Here is a 17,548-nt window from a genome sequence, read left to right on the forward strand (position 1 = left end):
TGACGAATAACATCTAAACTAATTTTTAAAGAATTATCACCGATGAACGAAATATAAAAATCATATTCTTTCGGGTTAAATGAGTCAGCCAAAAGGGTTGAATACCTGAATTCTATCATAGCATTTACGAAATTTGTGCGGAAATCTTGACCAACTAAATATTCCGGCAACCGGGCCATTCCCAGATCCACGTTTGTCACTTTCGGGAAAACCAGCGGTAAAGGCTGATCCACCGCCATAATCTCCGATGAAACTACGGTCATTAATGGGTGCAAATATACTGCGAGTGCTGAACAGATGGAAGTGTTTCACCATTCATCTCAAAATACCAGCCAGGACGAGAACGTTAATATCGTCCGCTATCTCCAGAGTGACTGTTCCCAAATCAGACGGCAACCAACATAAGAACTTTTCTATCTCCGTCGCCGTCGCAGCGGTCGCGCAAACTTTCGGCAATATATCTCTTCGAAGCATCCGCGAGTGCCGTCTTCAGGTTTAGACATAAAGGTCTCACACAAATGAGGAAAAGTGGCCACACTCTGGTTCACACGGATTGCTTGGTCGTCATTATCCCCTAGACCACCTATACGTGCGTCCGAAAATATCACGGAGGCCATGGCATTACTCAGCAACACAGGTTCGCTAAACGCGTCAACGTGGTACAATCCCGCGTGCGCACAGAGCGGAGATGGTATATAACAATCCCAGGAAACTGTCGCGAAAAGGTACCCAAAAACATGCCTGACATGTAGATAACCGTTATTGCCTCCTGCTTGGACGCCATTCTGACATTCTCTCACAAAATGCCCTGCTTCCCCACATTTGAATCATCCTCCTTTTTGCAGCAAATGCGTTAGTTCTTCTTTTTCCATGATCAAATTTATTTTGCATTTCAGCTATTTCGATTTTATTTTTCACATACGCTACTGTTTCATCTTCTTTCTTCAAGGCATCAACCAAATCTCCCATATAGCTATATGCTTCGGATAAGATGTTTAGCATGTAAATCAGTTTTTCCTTTTCTTTCACTTGTGCACTCGCATTTTTTCATACATTTACTAGCTTATCAAGCCTTATTTTTCCACTCTATTTCTGCACACAATTTGTAGCGCTGTAGATTCCTTCAAATACATCTCGTCTAACTTTTTCATTATTCCATATGCCGTTTGTTCTTCACTAATAAATTCTAATTGCTTATTTGAGATGTAAGTTATATTTATTGCCTTCAAATCATTTTTCTCCCAGTCTGCATTATCTGTACTAGTCTTTTTTCTAATTACGACAGTATCACATTTTTTAAGCTTCAGAAACATGGTAATTGTTTTCTTCTACATATTGTAATCCTCTCCATCAAACACCGGTGTCGTGATTTCCTTCCCTTCCATTTTATTTTTTTTCTTTTTTGTTTATTCTCAAACGTTCCTGCGTGTTCGAAATCTTCCTATTGTTTTCTTACTTAACCTTTGGTGTCGTGATCTTTTCCATAAACGTCTCGAACTTTTATTCAATTAATGAAACTCATTCACTGATTAAATCCCCCGAACAAACCAACCAACAAAATCAACAGAACCATTAACCATGCTCTGTTGCCATGTTAAGATATATTAATTTTAGTTTTTCAGCACTGTATCATATTTGGATCTTGCCTTGAACACTTCTACTCTATTAGTGTTGCTCTTCTTAAGATATCGTCCTCGCAGGAGGTTTATAGCACTAACAAAAACCCATCGCCCTTACCCAACAGTTCTCGTTATCATGTGACGCTCATACAAATACGTGTGTGTTCACTCTACGTTTCCTTACTCTCGCACGTACAATACCAATGTACTATATATTCAACAAGTAAGTGCAGCAAAGGCACATGAAGAATCTGCTCTAGAACTTTTATAAGACGAGGTCATCGATAACAATGATGTTTATATTCAAATTGAAATATATATGATCAAACCGCAAATACGCTTCGATTTAAATCCATTTGAATGGTAGAAGGCTAAGGCAAACAAGTATCCAACAATTTCCGAACTTACCAAGAAATATTTAACAATTCCAGCAACCTCGGCGATATCGAAACGGAGTTTTTTGTATGCTGGAAATATTGTAACAAAAAGAAAAAAAAGGGGGGGGGGAGCCGTTTACTTTCACAAAATTTTAATACTTCAGTTTTCTTATCTGAAAATAAGAAGTTAATAAACTAAACTTTATTAACCAAAACCATGTTTCTTATTTTCACCTGCAACCTAATAAATTAAATCTCATGAAAAATTTACATAGCTAAATATTCTGATATTTAATTATAAAATAAAACATGAGGTACGGGTTAATACACGTGAAACTATACATTTCGATACGTGTATTCGTGAATCTCAGTACACGGATGCATATATAGATATTATGATCCCTGTATCCCTGTATTTTGATATATGTGTAGCCGCGTATTTCAATACCCGCGTATTGAGAAGTACACGGCTTAAAACACGGTAATATTTACATTAATCCAATCGAATCAAATACAGACATGAATCGTAAAAAACTGTTAATAAATATCTTATTGCTTAATGCAACCCTAATTATGATTATGAATGTGAACGTGATCCAGATAATAAATGACTTTCAACAATAAACGATGAACACGTTCGTCGCCACATCACCCATATCTACATGACGGTTATACTATCGTAGGGGCCCCGTCACCAAAGTATGGGTGACGCTCTTTTTGTTCGAGTTAATTAAATATAGGATATTACATATAGGATATACAACATAAAAATACTAAAAACACATTATACCATACTTTTTATTAGTTTATATTCTGGATAAAATATTACATTATGCTATATCGCATGGTATTCGTTAAAACATTCCAAACACATTTGGGATGATTTTGGGTTGTAGTTTTTTTATGTTTTTTGTCGCTTCTTCGCGTGAGTCAGTTTGCTTCTTCTTCTTGTAACATAGGGTGCACATCCTTCTTATAGGCTTGCCCTCCTGATTCTTACGTATCACCAAATGGTGGGGCACCTTCTTCGTTTTCTTCCGATGGTTGCCGGACACACTATTTTCTGAGAACACATTGAACCATTCGGAAACGAGAATTTCCCGAAATTTTCTTATCGGTATTTTCTTTTTTTTTTTTTTTTTTTTTTTTTGCTGTTTGGTACACAATATGAGCATTTGCTATAGTTGTTCCTAAGAGTAAATGTGGTGCTAATTTCCGATACCACTTGATGCTTTTCCGTATCGTAGTGGCATATGAGACCACCTGGTCACTTCTATCGATACCAGTTTTTCCATTATTATATACAATTACCACCAAAGGTTTCTGTTTCGGAAGACATCCATGATATGTAGAATTCGTGCTTGAAATCATAATGGGTGCATATTTTGTTGTTAATATTCCAACATTTCGAACGTCTCCCCATTTGGGCACACCCATACCGAGCTTTCCTCCGTATTCACATCAGAATAAACTTGAGAGTTCCATCATCTTTCGCGGTGCCTAGAGTTCCTACAGTCCCTATAGCTCTCACCGTTCCTACATCTCTAAGATTTCCATCATCTTTCGCGGTGCCTAGAGTTCCTACAGTCCCTATAGCTCTCACCGTTCCTACATCTCTAAGAGTTCCATCATCTTTCGCGGTGCCTAGAGTTCCTACAGTCCCTATAGCTCTCACCGTTCCTACATCTCTAAGAGTTCCACCATCTTTCGCGGTGCCTAGAGTTCCTACAGTCCCTATAGCTCTCACCGTTCCTACATCTCTAAGAGTTCCATCATCTTTCGCGGTGCCTAGAGTTCCTACAGTCCCCATAGCTCTCACCGTTCCTACATCTCTAAGAGTTCCATCATCTTTCGCGGTGCCTAGAGTTCCTACAGTCCCTATAGCTGTCACCGTTCCTACATCTCTAAGAATTTCATCATCTTTCGCGGTGCCTAGAGTTCCTACAGTCCCTATAACTCTCACCGTTCCTATATCTCTCAGAGTTCCTTCAGCTCTCACGGTGCCTAGAGTTCCTGCAATCCCTATAACTCTCACTGTTCCTATACCTCTCAGAGTTATCCTAACCGAAATACGGGGATCGAACTATTCGTGGTGTCGATTATGGTGACTCATATCTTGGGACTGAGCTTACAGCATATGTAAAAATTGTTATTTTTATTTATTTTATTCTTATTCACATGTTGTGTTGAAATCATGTTCTTATATAGTTCAATTTACTTCAAAGTTTAACGATCAATATTTTATATAGAAATAATTTATTAATCGAGATAACATGATTTTGCAACAATAAAAATAATTTTAATACCATCGTTAAATGGAAAAAGACACAAGAGATTTGGTTCCTATCTTTCGTCTTTAAAAAACGTTCAAAAGGGAAACAGATATTACATCATTTTCGTTTTAAGTAATCCCGAATTTAAAAAAATACATTCTTCTAAATATTATAGTTGCCAAGATAATGTGCAATTGCAAGAGGAAACTTCAACGGAAACTCCACGGATTCTATAGCGAAGGAGCACGGACACCTACTTGGTCAAAAGAATAGTAAATTGGCTTTCACACACTATGTAAACAGTAGAGCCGAAATACGTTCCGAAGGTAGCGATTCTTCTTCTGCTAAAAGTGTCATGCCTCTCAACATGAATCCAACTGACAAAAGTACCGAAAAGCAAAGCGAACTAATTGCTACTTTGATTGAACAATTTCAAAGCCTAACTCACGAGTTTAGAAGCATTAGAAATAGTACCGATGAAATCATTGAAAGTATGAAACAATTTACAGAAACTAGCGATAGAAACTGCTCCAAAGAAATAGTAATCTTGCAAAAACCATAGAACTGAAATACGACACCGGAACCGACCAGTCACAGATGACCATCCATTTTAGAAACCGCTACCGATAACGTAACAGATGACGAAACTGACGGATCAGACGCTTTACAAAGATAACGAAGTAAAACTAGTCACGTCACAATTGGACCAAGAAACGACTACGACGAAGAACAAGGCGTCCAAGCAGAAAAGGTCATACGTACTGTTGAAACACTACGGGGTCAAGACGACGTAATTGTGGAAGACTTTATCCTATCAATCCTAAAGTAAGAGCCATGACAAAGTGTGCAAGTGATAGAGAGCTACTATTTGACCTTATACTCATCGAAAGTATAACCGACGAAAAAAAAAGCGGAAAAAAAATACGATACCTGAATATTAACTCGCTTGGAGACTTATATTCATGTTTAAGACAACACGTATCAGCACCAACCACTATTAGTAACTGCTGGGACAAATTGAAAAATTAAGCTGGGACAACAGCTCAATGAATTAAATTACGCGGTTTAAAACGAAAACCGCACGACGCGTAGCTATGGATATTGAAGAATGCGAAACACTTAAGACACATTTACTCAATTTACGATACGAAATAGAACATATGGTAATAGCTAGCGATCCGAGAAACCTGAACCTCGCCCAACGACTAGCAGCCGACAGAGGACAATGGTTACGAGAAGTAAATCGTGTTACCAACCGCCGAAAGAACCAATCTAACAGCACTACGCCAGTATCGAAACGAAATGCTACCGATCCACGATCACGAACTTTTACTCAGTCATCTAACCAACCATCAGGTGACCGCATGAAAATAAATGTTCCAAGTGTCAACGAATCGGACACGCAGCCGAAATCTGCTGCTCTAGAAAAAAAATTTTCTATTCGCCAACCAAGGAAAGGTCCCAAACCAAACAACGAAGAATCCGGAGAAAACGTACCTAGAGTCAACTGCACCACTACCTGAAGATTATTGTCAATCGTATTGCAACGAAGAAACAGAGAAAGAGACAGATTCCTCATCGACACTCTGTTATATATACTGAACCGTTACTCTGTTGTATTGGTACATTAAATTTTACTATCTATTGAGATATACGTAATTTTGTGTGCTACACTGGATTATCCACGTAGTATTTACACACATATTAATATGAGTTATTGTGAGAGTATGTGCGTGCGCAGCGTTTTGTAAAACAGAAAAATGCAAGTGTTCCGTACGCATGGTGGTAAAAAAGGTGGTGCTACAAGAAGAGTGCTGAAACGCGTGTGTGACATCGACCACACCTTAAACTACGTCAGAGATAAGACTTTCTCCCCTACCTTCGGACTCTTTCGCACACGGCACCACTTCATCATCATCATAACCTACACCGAGCCCCTCAACATGCCCAAACTAAAACATATATAAGCCGAATCTTCAGCAAGCTCAGGCAGTTCTTGTTCAGATTTCTCTGATTTAGAATATTATACTACTCATGTAAAACTATTGTAATCATTGAATTTATAATAAAGTTTGATAACAGAATGTTAAGAGCTGGGCTACGGCTCAACCTTCTTTTTTTATAATCTAAGTCACAAGTTTACGTGACACCAGTGTAGAATGATTTTTTTTTTTTATTAGAAATTAAAGAATTTAAATTTGATTATTTTAATTTTATTTATTTATTAATATCCTTTTTAGTTAAAATTCCAATATATATATTTCATGGGTAATTAATTAAAGCTCATGTAGAAGCTTCATTTTTTAGAACAATAATTTTGGCTTCAGTTATATTAAAATTAGAGAGATATGGAATATTACGGTTAATTTTAATTTTTAAAAATAAATTTATTAATTTATCTTATTATTTAATAATAATTAATTTATTTGGAATATTAATTTTAAGAATGTGTTTGTTTCAATTTGATATAAAATTGATTATTGCTATATCTTCAGTAATTCATATAGGAATTATATCTATAGGAATATTAAGGGGTTTAAAGGTTGGTTTATTAGGTGGTTTATTAATAATGATTTCTCATGGGTTAGTTTCTTCTGGTTTATTTTATTTAGTTAATATAATTTATAGACAAACTAATGGACGAAATATTTTTATCAATAAAGGATTAATTAATTTAATACCATCAATATCAATAATGTGATTTATAATATGTATTTATAATTCAGTTGCTCCAATTTCTTTGAATATAGTAAGTGAAATTTTTTTATTCATAAGATTAATTAGATGATGCAAATATTTATTTATATTTTTATTTTTTTATTGTTTATTTAGATTTATATATTCAATTTATTTATTTAGTTTTATTCAGTTTGGAAAAATTTATGATTTAAATATAAATTTAATAAATAGAATAGGTGTGCAGTGTGAGTTGAGAAGCGAGAGCGAGCGAGTGTAGAAGCCGGAGAGTGTGAATCAGGAAGTCGAAAGCCGCGTATGAAAATAAGACGTACGACAGCATTGTAATTATTTCGTTGCTTCGAATATTATTTATTAAATCAAAACATCATTACTTGTCCTTTCCTCTAAGACCCATTTAGATACCACATATATATTAATATATAATTAATTATATATACATATATAAAAATTTAAAAAATTTATTAATAGAATATAAATTTATTAATTTATATTTAATTTATTATATAAATGTTGATAATAAAATTTTTAAAATAACTATAAATTCTAAAAAATATTATTGTTTATATTATACTTTATTTAAAAAATATTTATTTATTTATTTATTTTGGTTTATTTGAAAGAAATATGGTTTTATATAAAAATTTAAAAATATCGATAGGGCATGCGCCTATTAGCTTAAACTTAGCTTATTATATAAATGTTGATTTAAATATTTTTAAAATAACTATAAATTTTATTTATTTATCGGTGTGGACTGAGGACATATATATATGCGTTTTCTGTAAGTTCCCGGCATGGACTAAGGACGCATGTATGGGTTTTTCAATTTTTCCGAACACCTACGCAGAAGTAATACTATTACGTTTGTGTGAAATAAATATAAATGCATTCCTTACGGCAGTAAACAAATGCCAATAGTGCCTCGTTATTGTTGAAGTGGTCACCACTTGTAAGAAAACTCTACATCTGGTTTTTTTAGTTTTCTCAAGCACTGAATTTTTCACACACAACTAAATTATTAACTTGTGTTATATTTACTAAATTTAGTTTTCTAGTTTATTACCCAAATTCTAGTTAACTGTAAATTTCAATGTTTATAATAAATAATTAAAAATAACTAAAAAATAATGCTCTTGAATCATTTAATCTCGTGCAAAAGGATTACTATAACTTATTACGATTTGCGCTTTGAATAGTCAATCAACAGAGTTCAGTCTAACGAAAAAGTATTCCGTCCACAGCGATCGTCAGTGCTAGACGCGCGCCGTCCGTACGGACGGCATAGGCCGCGAGTATTTAGCACTCAAAGGGTTGATACAGATAAGGAAGAGAAGGATTGTTCTTAGATGAGAGAAGGAGAGCTTTAGGAGCTCTAGGCCCTTGAGAGCTATAGGAGCTGTCAGACTTCTGGATACTGCGAGAGCCGTAGGAGACTCTAGCCCGTGTAGGCACCTTGAGAGTTGTAGGAAACTCTGAGAGATATAGGAACGGCGATAGTTACAGGGACTGTAGGAACTCTAGGCACCGCGAAAGATGATGGAACTCTTAGAGATGTAGGAACGGTGAGAGCTATAGGAACTGTAGGAACTCTAGGCACCGCGAAAGATGATGAAATTCTTAGAGATGTAGGAACGGTGAGAGCTATAGGGACTGTAGGCTTAAACTTAGCTTATTATATAAATGTTGATTTAAATATTCTTTAATAATTTAAAATTTTTTAAAATTTTTATAGTTTATTAAAAAATATATTAATTATTTTTTGATTTAATAATAAAATTTAAAAAATTATTAAAAGTATATAAATTTATTAATATGAATATTTATTAAAAATAAAAAATTTTAGAAATATGTTATTATTGTTTATAATTTATTTAAAGAATTAGATTAATATTAGTTCAATTTCAAATAAAAAATTTTTAAATTTATTATAGAGTATAAATATATTGATTTAAATTTAATTTATTATGTTTATTTATATAAATATTATTATTATTATTATTATTTAAGTTAAAAATATTAAATATATATATATAATTTATTTAAAATATTGAAGTTAAATTAAAATAAATATTTAATATTTAAAAATTTAATAATTAAAATTAATAAAAATTTAAATTATTAATAAATTATTACAATATTTTATAATTTCCATTTTTTTTAAATGGAAATTTAATAAAGTTAAAATATATAAAAATTTGATTGAATATATATATATATGTCGGAGATGAAAGAACGCCGGAGCTCCTCCTTGGATTCGCGGGAATACCGCAACTCTGTAACTTGGATTAAACGAATGCCGCTCCGATTGTTCGAGATTTATGATCATGAGCTTGGGCTCGAGGCGACAATCAGTCGCCGAACGTAGCCGCGGTCAAAGGGATGAACGTTTTATCTAACAAAGGCACAGAGTAACTCTATACCTCTCCTTAAAAGAAATAGTCGTAGCGATACGTGGCAGTAAATACTTCAATAGTTTCTATCCCGCGGCCCGCCACACGCAGATTTTGTCCTTCGGGTAAGATGATCGCCGGGTGTCGGCATGCCTTTGTGGCGTATGTTTAGCTAACGTAAGGACCCGCTATAGATCTTAAGATTTAGTCAAGCGAAGTCCGTCAAATAGACTTTGTTGCAACTACGGGAAGATAGGAGAAACCTATCCTCCACGAGCGTTGCCCCCCGTCAACAACCTCCCCTCAAGGGCGGCCAGCATCTCTTTCAAAACGCCGATATGGAGATCGACCAATTAGCAACAGTGCTAATTTCCCTCTCCTTTGGAACGAAAGCTTTCTTTGACGAATCCGAGGATCTCATATCCTTAGACCCACCCAATATAGTTTTCCTCGACGACATCGTCGAGACGGAGATTCATTCTTTCGTACGATCTCATCGACGAATGACAGTGCCACCTTACAACCAGCGAATACATCACATCTAGTTAATAAAGAGTTAGACTTGAACTGTGCGAGAACATACGTTTACCATCCCGTGACCGCGGATTCGTTTCGAACCTAAGGTCATCATCACTAGTGCGTAATCTTGTTAATAAGCCCGTGCTAATAAACTCTCCATTGTATCACGGCAATGGCTAATTCCAATGAAAATTCATTAAACGCCCATCCCCATAATCCTGACTTTAATCCGACATATATATATATATATATATTATATATTATATTATATTGTATTATATAATAATAATATAATATGATATAATATAATATTTTATAAAAATATTTAATATTTTTTTAAAAAATATAATATTTTTGTAAGAAATGTAATATTTTTGTAAAAAAAATGTAATATTTTTGTAAAGAATGTAATATTTTTGTGAAAAAATATTTTTTTTGGAAAAAATGAATTATCGTATATATAAGTATATATTAACATATAATTATTAATTATAAATATAAATAAATTATAATTTTAATATAAATATTTATATTATATAAAAATTTATATATAAATATATATAGTATAAAATTTAAACAAAATAAAGAGAGAGAGAGAGAGAGTTGAATCCGTGGTAAGGAGAATTGCTAATTAATTATCTAGTTGTCTTAATTATAATACGTTGTTGTTATTAGTTCACGTTGAACAACCATCGTTTCCTATTTAATCAGCATCTGTTTAATCCATTTATAATAAATAAACTAATCATAATAGTAGACGACACTACAATACATTACTATTGTAACAAATATAAATGTAAAGAAGCATGTTGAATATATAGCATATAGGATAGTATAGTAATAGATAGATAGTAATAGGATAACCACGGCTGACAAAACATCCTGCATACCACAGTCATCGAAACAATAACCAGACAGTAACAGGACAGCTACGTCTGTTAGGCACCCGACGATAACTCCTTCAGAGGAATCAAACCTTAGTATATAAACCTTCCCAAATTCAGCACTTAATACGCTTTTATTATAACACTCTGAACCGTTACTCTGTTGGATTCATATAATAAATTTTACTATCATATATAAAGTCCGAAATTTTTACCTTACTTGCGAAAAGTTCGAATTACGACGTGAGGAGACAACCGGTGATCTATTAATTTCGCGATTTTCTGTGTCTTCTATGTGACACCCGCAACGCTGAAGTTCTCGGGACTGTACACTCCAAACAACTCTGCAAACGTTCTTCTATCCAATCAGTACGAAAAACAATCCACATATAATACAAGTAATAAACTTTAAAATGGCACATGTTTCATCTTTTATTGTTTAATTGTCTAGTATTGACGATTCTTTTTTAGATTGATCTTAGAGCCAATTGGTCCTAGAGAAACGTTTTCTTTTTTAAATCATGTGGAATAATTCCAGAACAAAGATATTTTATTTCGATTCTTCGGTAATTACTTAATAAGAATGGCATTTTTTGCATTTTTTGAATTTCGAAAACCAATTTTGCGCTATGACGGTAAGTATAACATGCACTAAAGAACTAAGCTGAGTCACAGCTTAAGTGAATCCATATTTTCAGCTTTTGTGTAAATAATTATTTATTATCATAAACAGTAACGCTTCAAAAATAATCAATGAAAATGATAAAACGGTAAAGTTTCTGCCGATTAAACAATGTTGCCAATACAGAATCGCTTCTTTAATAACAAGACATTCGAGATGGAACGCTTTCTTCTTCGATTCTGTCAGTTTCAATTTTCTTGAGAAGTAAGCAATAGGCTGTAATATTCCGTTGTCTCGGGGTTGCTTCAAAACAGCTCCTAAACCGATCCTCACTTGTATCTGTATAAATGAATATTTCTTGATTTTGATCATATATTGATAGAATCGAACTTAGAGATATTTCTTAAGCTTTTGGAATGACTTCCCACATTTCTCAGTCCAGCTAAATTCCACATTTTTCCTCAGTAAGTAATGAAGTGATTCCAAGAGTTTGTAAGCATCTTCTACGTACCTATAATAAAAATTAATTTTTCCTATCAATTGTCTTACATTTCTTTTGTTCTTTGGACGTTCAAATACGCGTATTGCTCTGAGGTTATCTTTTCCTGGTCGCACACCGCCATTTTCGATGATGTGACGAACATATTTCACTGAATTTTTTGCAAAATTACATTTGGCCAGTTTCAAGTGAAAGCCTTATTTCTTAATAGCCCTCATCAACAGCTCTATATGCCCGATATACTGGTCGAATGTTTCAGAAAAAACCAAGATGCCATCAATGTAATTTATGCAAAAAACTTACAATCTGTTCCTTCTAAGAATATTTACAATAGATCTGGAATCGAACACCTATATGGTCTTTTTTATATATGGAGTTTCACAGTTCTCACGACAAATTTGTGTTTGACGTGTAGAGGTTTAACAGGTTAAGGATAGTGCGAAATGATAAAAGCAGTTATTGCTGTCACAGCTTGTTATATGAATTTCTGATCCTTAAATAATCCTACGTACACAATATACAAGTATTGCGGAGATACCCGTTAATGCTGATGATTTCTGTGTATATTCGCTCGATGCTGTACTATATTCTGTTTATTTATACTGGTCGGAGGAGAGTCGAAAAATTTGAATTTGTTCTGACCCGACGGTTGCCTGTAGCGGCGACATTGTTCTGCCCGGAGTTTACGTTACTTGTATTCTAACGGTCTTGATGCTCCGGGACAAAACAATAACATGATTTGATTTGTCCTCTAAATCATGTGCCACTACATTACCCCCCTACCAGTGCTAGCGTTTTTATTAAGTTAGGCCGAGTATCTCCTTGTCGTCGTTATTTTAAAAGTTGCGGATATATCCTGTGTCTGATAATTTGCGGGTTTTTTTGTTATCCAAACTCTGCCTGATACTAGTCGGGAAAACGGACTCTTTGTCCGGATCTCGTAACATACCTGTCCCTGGTGTTTTCTTCCCTGGTTTGATCGTTGTTGTTTGTGCCGTTTCCATCGCGGCTGTTCGTTTGATCTACGGAGATCAATATGTTACGAGATTCGACGCCTCTATCTTCTAAATCATCCGGAACAATGAACGCGAGTTTTAGACGGTCGATGGAAACTGCTCGTCGCGATTGTTTATTTTTATAACGTAGTTTTTTTGTCCCTTTTTATAACTTTGAAGGGTCCATCGAATTGAGGCTGTAAAGGGCCACCCGTCGCGTCGTGGCGTAAGAAAACGTAAGGCGAGGAATCCAATTCTTTGAAAATGAAAATTTTCCTTTCGCCATGACGCGTGCCCGGTTGCGGCCTGACCTTTTCCATTCGTTTTTCAAGCCGGTTCGCGTATTCCGCTGTGGCCTGCTGTCTTGTTGGTAAAAAAAATTCCGCCGGCAGTCGTATGCTCCTTCCATCTTGACTTCTTTGAGGCGATCGGGGTCCAGGCGACGGGGTTTACTGTAGACTGGTGAGCCAGGTGTGGTTTCAATGTGGTGTACTACCCCGTGACGTATCTTCTCTCGCCCGAAAATAGATGGACGAGTTCGGTCGGGAAACTCCATCAAAAGTCGATGATACACTGATTCACCGACTATATTTCTTACGGACGCTCCATCCGTCGTGCCGGTGTATCCCCTTGCTGTCAATTGAGTCCTCGTGTCGATGAGACGTTTGTTTCGCGGGTCCACGAGCAACCCATAGTGGCTCAAAAAGTCCACACCGATGATGGGTGATTGGACGTTGGCTATCACAAATCGCCATGTGAATGCCCTTCTGAGGGACAGGTTGAGGGTGACGGCGATGGTGCCGTACGTCGGGATCCGCGTCCCATTGGCCGCGAACAGTTCGTATTCGCATCTGTTCGTTGGTTCCTGGGTGTATTTTGCTGCGGGGATACACGCTTATGTCGGCCCCAGTGTCCACGAGGAAGGGCGTCAGCGTCGCCTTGTCGGTGACAAAAATGCAGCGGGAGCCCATGCCGTCGTCGTCTGCCGCTTTTACGGACGGCGGGCCCCGTTTTCCTGCATCCATTTGCACGGAGACTGGCACTTGTACGCCCGGTCTCCGAACGTTCGATGATAGTAGCAGAAGTCGGGGTTTCCCGATCTCTCTCTCGGTCTTTCTCTTGATCTCGGCCGGTTACGCCTTCCCGCTTCGGGTCGCAGCCTAGGACGAAGCTCGCGCTTCGACGTGCGCATTTCCGCTCGCAGTTGAGATATTTGTTCGCTCAGGGCGTTGACGACGGAAAGTCAGGGTTCGCTTGTTGTCTAGGGTTGTGCCGGCTGCTCGACAACGGTCGCCAAACGAGGTGCGTGCCGGTCGCCCTCTGAGATCCTCGTGTACCTCGTCAGCTATCCGCAACATCCTAGCTACGTCGTCGCCGTCGACTCCAGCCAGAAAGCACCTGATCCGCGTTGGTAGGCGATTCTTCCACAGAGTGAGGATAAACTTGGCTGACGCAAGAGGACCGGCAAGTCTTTTGAAATCATGATAAAATTTCGAAGGTTTCCTGTCGCCGATCTCTTCCTTTTCCATCAACCTTCTGAATTTCTCGTCATTCGATTCCTCAAGGGCGCGCGTTAGTTCGGCCTTGAGGCTTGTCGGCCTACCGCCCGACGGCTGGTAGGGACAAATACACATCCCCGATTTGCTGTAGGTATTGCGGCTCGTGGCAGCCGACGAGGGCTCTACACTTCGCCCGATCGTCTGTTATATCCACTGCCTTCATTTGCTCTTCCAGTATGCTGAACCAGAGTCTCATGTTCTTAGGCATTACCGGAGGCACGCGGACCAGCGGATGGGCTGCAATGGCGGGATTGCTCGTCATGCTTAGGCACACACACAAAAAAAAGTGATTGGTCTATCAGCGGCACTATCACAGTCACCTCTTTCACTTATATCACGTCGATCACGCCTATCACGACGATCACGCCTGTCACGACGATCACGTCAGGGTCACCAATGTAGAGGTTTAACACGTTAAGGATAGTGCGAAATGATGAAAGCAGTTATTGCTGTCACAGCTTGTTATATGTATTTCTGCTCCTTAAATAGCTCTACGTACACAATATACAAGTATTGCGGAGATAACCGTTAGTGCTGATGATTTCTGTGTACATTCGCTCGATGCTGTACTATATTCTGCTCGCCCGCGAACGTGTCTATTTAACGTGTTTATTTATACTGGTCGAAGGAGAGTCGAAAAATTTGAATTTGTCTTGACCCGACGGTTGCCTGTAGCGGCGACATTGTTCTGCCCGGAGTTTACGTTACTTGTATTCTAACGGTCTTGATGCTCCGGCACAGAACAACAACATGATTTGATTTGTCCTCTAAATCATGTGCCGCTACAACGAATACCTCTCTGTATTTCTCTATAAGACAAAGCACTTCTTTTTTCTCTGGTCTGTTTAAATGTTCAAGGTTGTCAACAAATTTATCATTCTCCATGTACTCAATGAAGTTTATCTCTCTTCTCATCTGATCATTCTTTCTTTCTTTATTTTTCCCGGATATTATTTCTTCTTCTTTGTGATTTATCTTTTTATAACAATTTTTTTTAACTTTTTGAGCAATTCTCAAATCCTTATCTTGTATTAATTTGAACTTTTTATGGCGTCCAACCCTAGGACAAGGTGGTATGTGAACTTATCGTTGCGTACCACAAAAACATCCATTATTTCTTCTATTTTATTTATCTTCATTCGCGGTTTCGCCCGGACACTCGTGAGTCATTGCCACTGAGTTTTGAAAATACTCTTATGTTCGGTTAGATCTGATTTTATTTGATCAACAATCTTTTGGTTAATAGAACTTGCATTGGCTCCAGTGTCATAAACACCTTTAACATCTTTCTGATCATTGATTCTAACTCGGTGTTTTATCAATGGTTTATATACTTCTCCGGGGTTTTTAGTTTTTTCATTCTCATCCAATCTTATTGACTTCTTGTTTTCGGATGCGAATATCTCAAGTGAATTTACCTGTTTGAAATTCTTCTGAACATTCTTGTTTATGTTCCTGCATAATTCTACCGGATGGAATCGGCCAGGAAAATTCAGTGATTCACAAAAGCTAGTTTCGCGAATGATAGATTTTAATTTCTATCAAGACATACCTTCATCTCCTGCATTTCTTTTCCTTTCATCTGAACTTCGTTATTGAATTTTTTGTGATAATTATCTTCATACTGTCCCAAAATTTTTATCAAATCATCTGTTGAGTATCGTTTCTTTATCGATTCTATCCTTAATGTGAATAGATAATCTGATAACAATCAAACCAATTCTTGTGTTTTCAATAGTCTTCCTCTCTTTTTCAAATATTAAGCTTTCTTTTTTTTTTTTAGCGTAATCAACGAACGAACCTGAAATATATTTGAAATTATACACGTATCGTGATGAAGACCAAACTTTATTGCTGAAAACTTTGAAAAATGAAGTCCTCCAATCTTCCCAATTATATTCTTTGTTCTTCAACAGATTTGTTTGATACCACTCCAGTGCTATTTTCTCCAAATACATCTTCAAGCACTTGATTTTCTACTCATAATTTGGATCTTGAATTTTTCCCACTCTGTTTCATAGTTTAACATCCAATCTGTGGCTTTTTGAGTCCCATGAAATTGCTTTAAAGCGAAGTACGTTCCTTCTCTTTTATAATTATCTAGTTTTTGAAGAATTTCCAAAAGTCTTTCCATGTCAAAACTAGATTTACTTTCAGTCTTTATTTTCCTTTTTTGAGATGATTTATGATTCTTCTAAGTAAGTATTTTGAAATATAAAGTTTAAGTTCGTATCAATGTATGACGTCGCAGTCTCATCATCCATCGTGAGTGTGATATATTTCTATATTGGCCTACCTTGGTTACACTTTTTGAGGCGTTCTTAACAATTGATGAATTGAATAATCTAGGATGATAACTTCTTGATTGATATTCCAGCGGAAAAGACATAATTCACTTCATCTTTTGGTTTTCTTATAGATTCTACACATTCTATTCTTTCACCTTTTGTGTTTTCGTTTATGGTGATACGGAGAATAATCTTCAACGGCATGACGTAGTGAAAATCGATTTGTAATAACGTAAATCCTTAGGGTAAATCAGACGATCGATTCTGGAAAATCAATAATCGATTTTCCAAGTCCTAAATTACCATTCTTCTCTCGTGATCTAATCTATTCATCAAAATGACTGCCAATAAAACAAAGCAAAAGTAAAAATGTCAGTTGGCGAGTAATTTAAATTCTATAGAATTTACATATACATTTTAATATATACATATGTTATCTATCATGCATCGACCTATTCTGAATCTTGGTTGTGTTTCTGAGAGTATTTTCTACCTCTCTGCTTTTTTCATTAGTTTTTCTTCTAACATCATTGCGTAAACCTTATACGCAGTGTTCAATAGTAATAGCCCTCTGTAGCTATATACTTCATGTTTACTACCATTTTTATTTATGGCTGTTATTTCTCCCTTTCTCCAATCTCTTGAGAGGTCTTCTTCATTCCAGATTGTTCTTACTATTTCTTTTAGTTTCCTTCTGGCTTCTCCTGCACCATATATTCGTGCTTCATTTTTATCTTGTCTCTGCTTACTGCTTTCCTCTTGTTTATTCTTCCTATTCAATCCTCTATTTCCCTTTCTTCTAATTCTCCTGCATATCCCTTGT

At 36.2% G+C, this 17,548-nt stretch overlaps 2 long non-coding RNA genes across 2 annotated transcripts; both read right to left on the reverse strand.

Moving 5' to 3' along the window:
- Positions 1-7,060: 7,060 nt before the first annotated feature.
- On the reverse strand, positions 7,061-8,824 carry LOC126926111 (uncharacterized). The gene is made up of 2 exons (XR_007714276.1): positions 8,141-8,824; positions 7,061-8,020 (listed from the first exon to the last, which is right to left on the reverse strand). It is a non-coding gene; the product is annotated as an uncharacterized LOC126926111 (long non-coding RNA).
- A 3,029-nt stretch (positions 8,825-11,853) lies between these two features.
- Positions 11,854-15,032, reverse strand: LOC126926119 (uncharacterized). The gene is made up of 2 exons (XR_007714288.1): positions 12,833-15,032; positions 11,854-11,895 (listed from the first exon to the last, which is right to left on the reverse strand). It is a non-coding gene; the product is annotated as an uncharacterized LOC126926119 (long non-coding RNA).
- Positions 15,033-17,548: the final 2,516 nt, after the last annotated feature.

Source organism: Bombus affinis, chromosome 17, assembly GCF_024516045.1.
Source record: "Bombus affinis isolate iyBomAffi1 chromosome 17, iyBomAffi1.2, whole genome shotgun sequence".
Lineage (NCBI taxonomy): Eukaryota > Metazoa > Arthropoda > Insecta > Hymenoptera > Apidae > Bombus > Bombus affinis.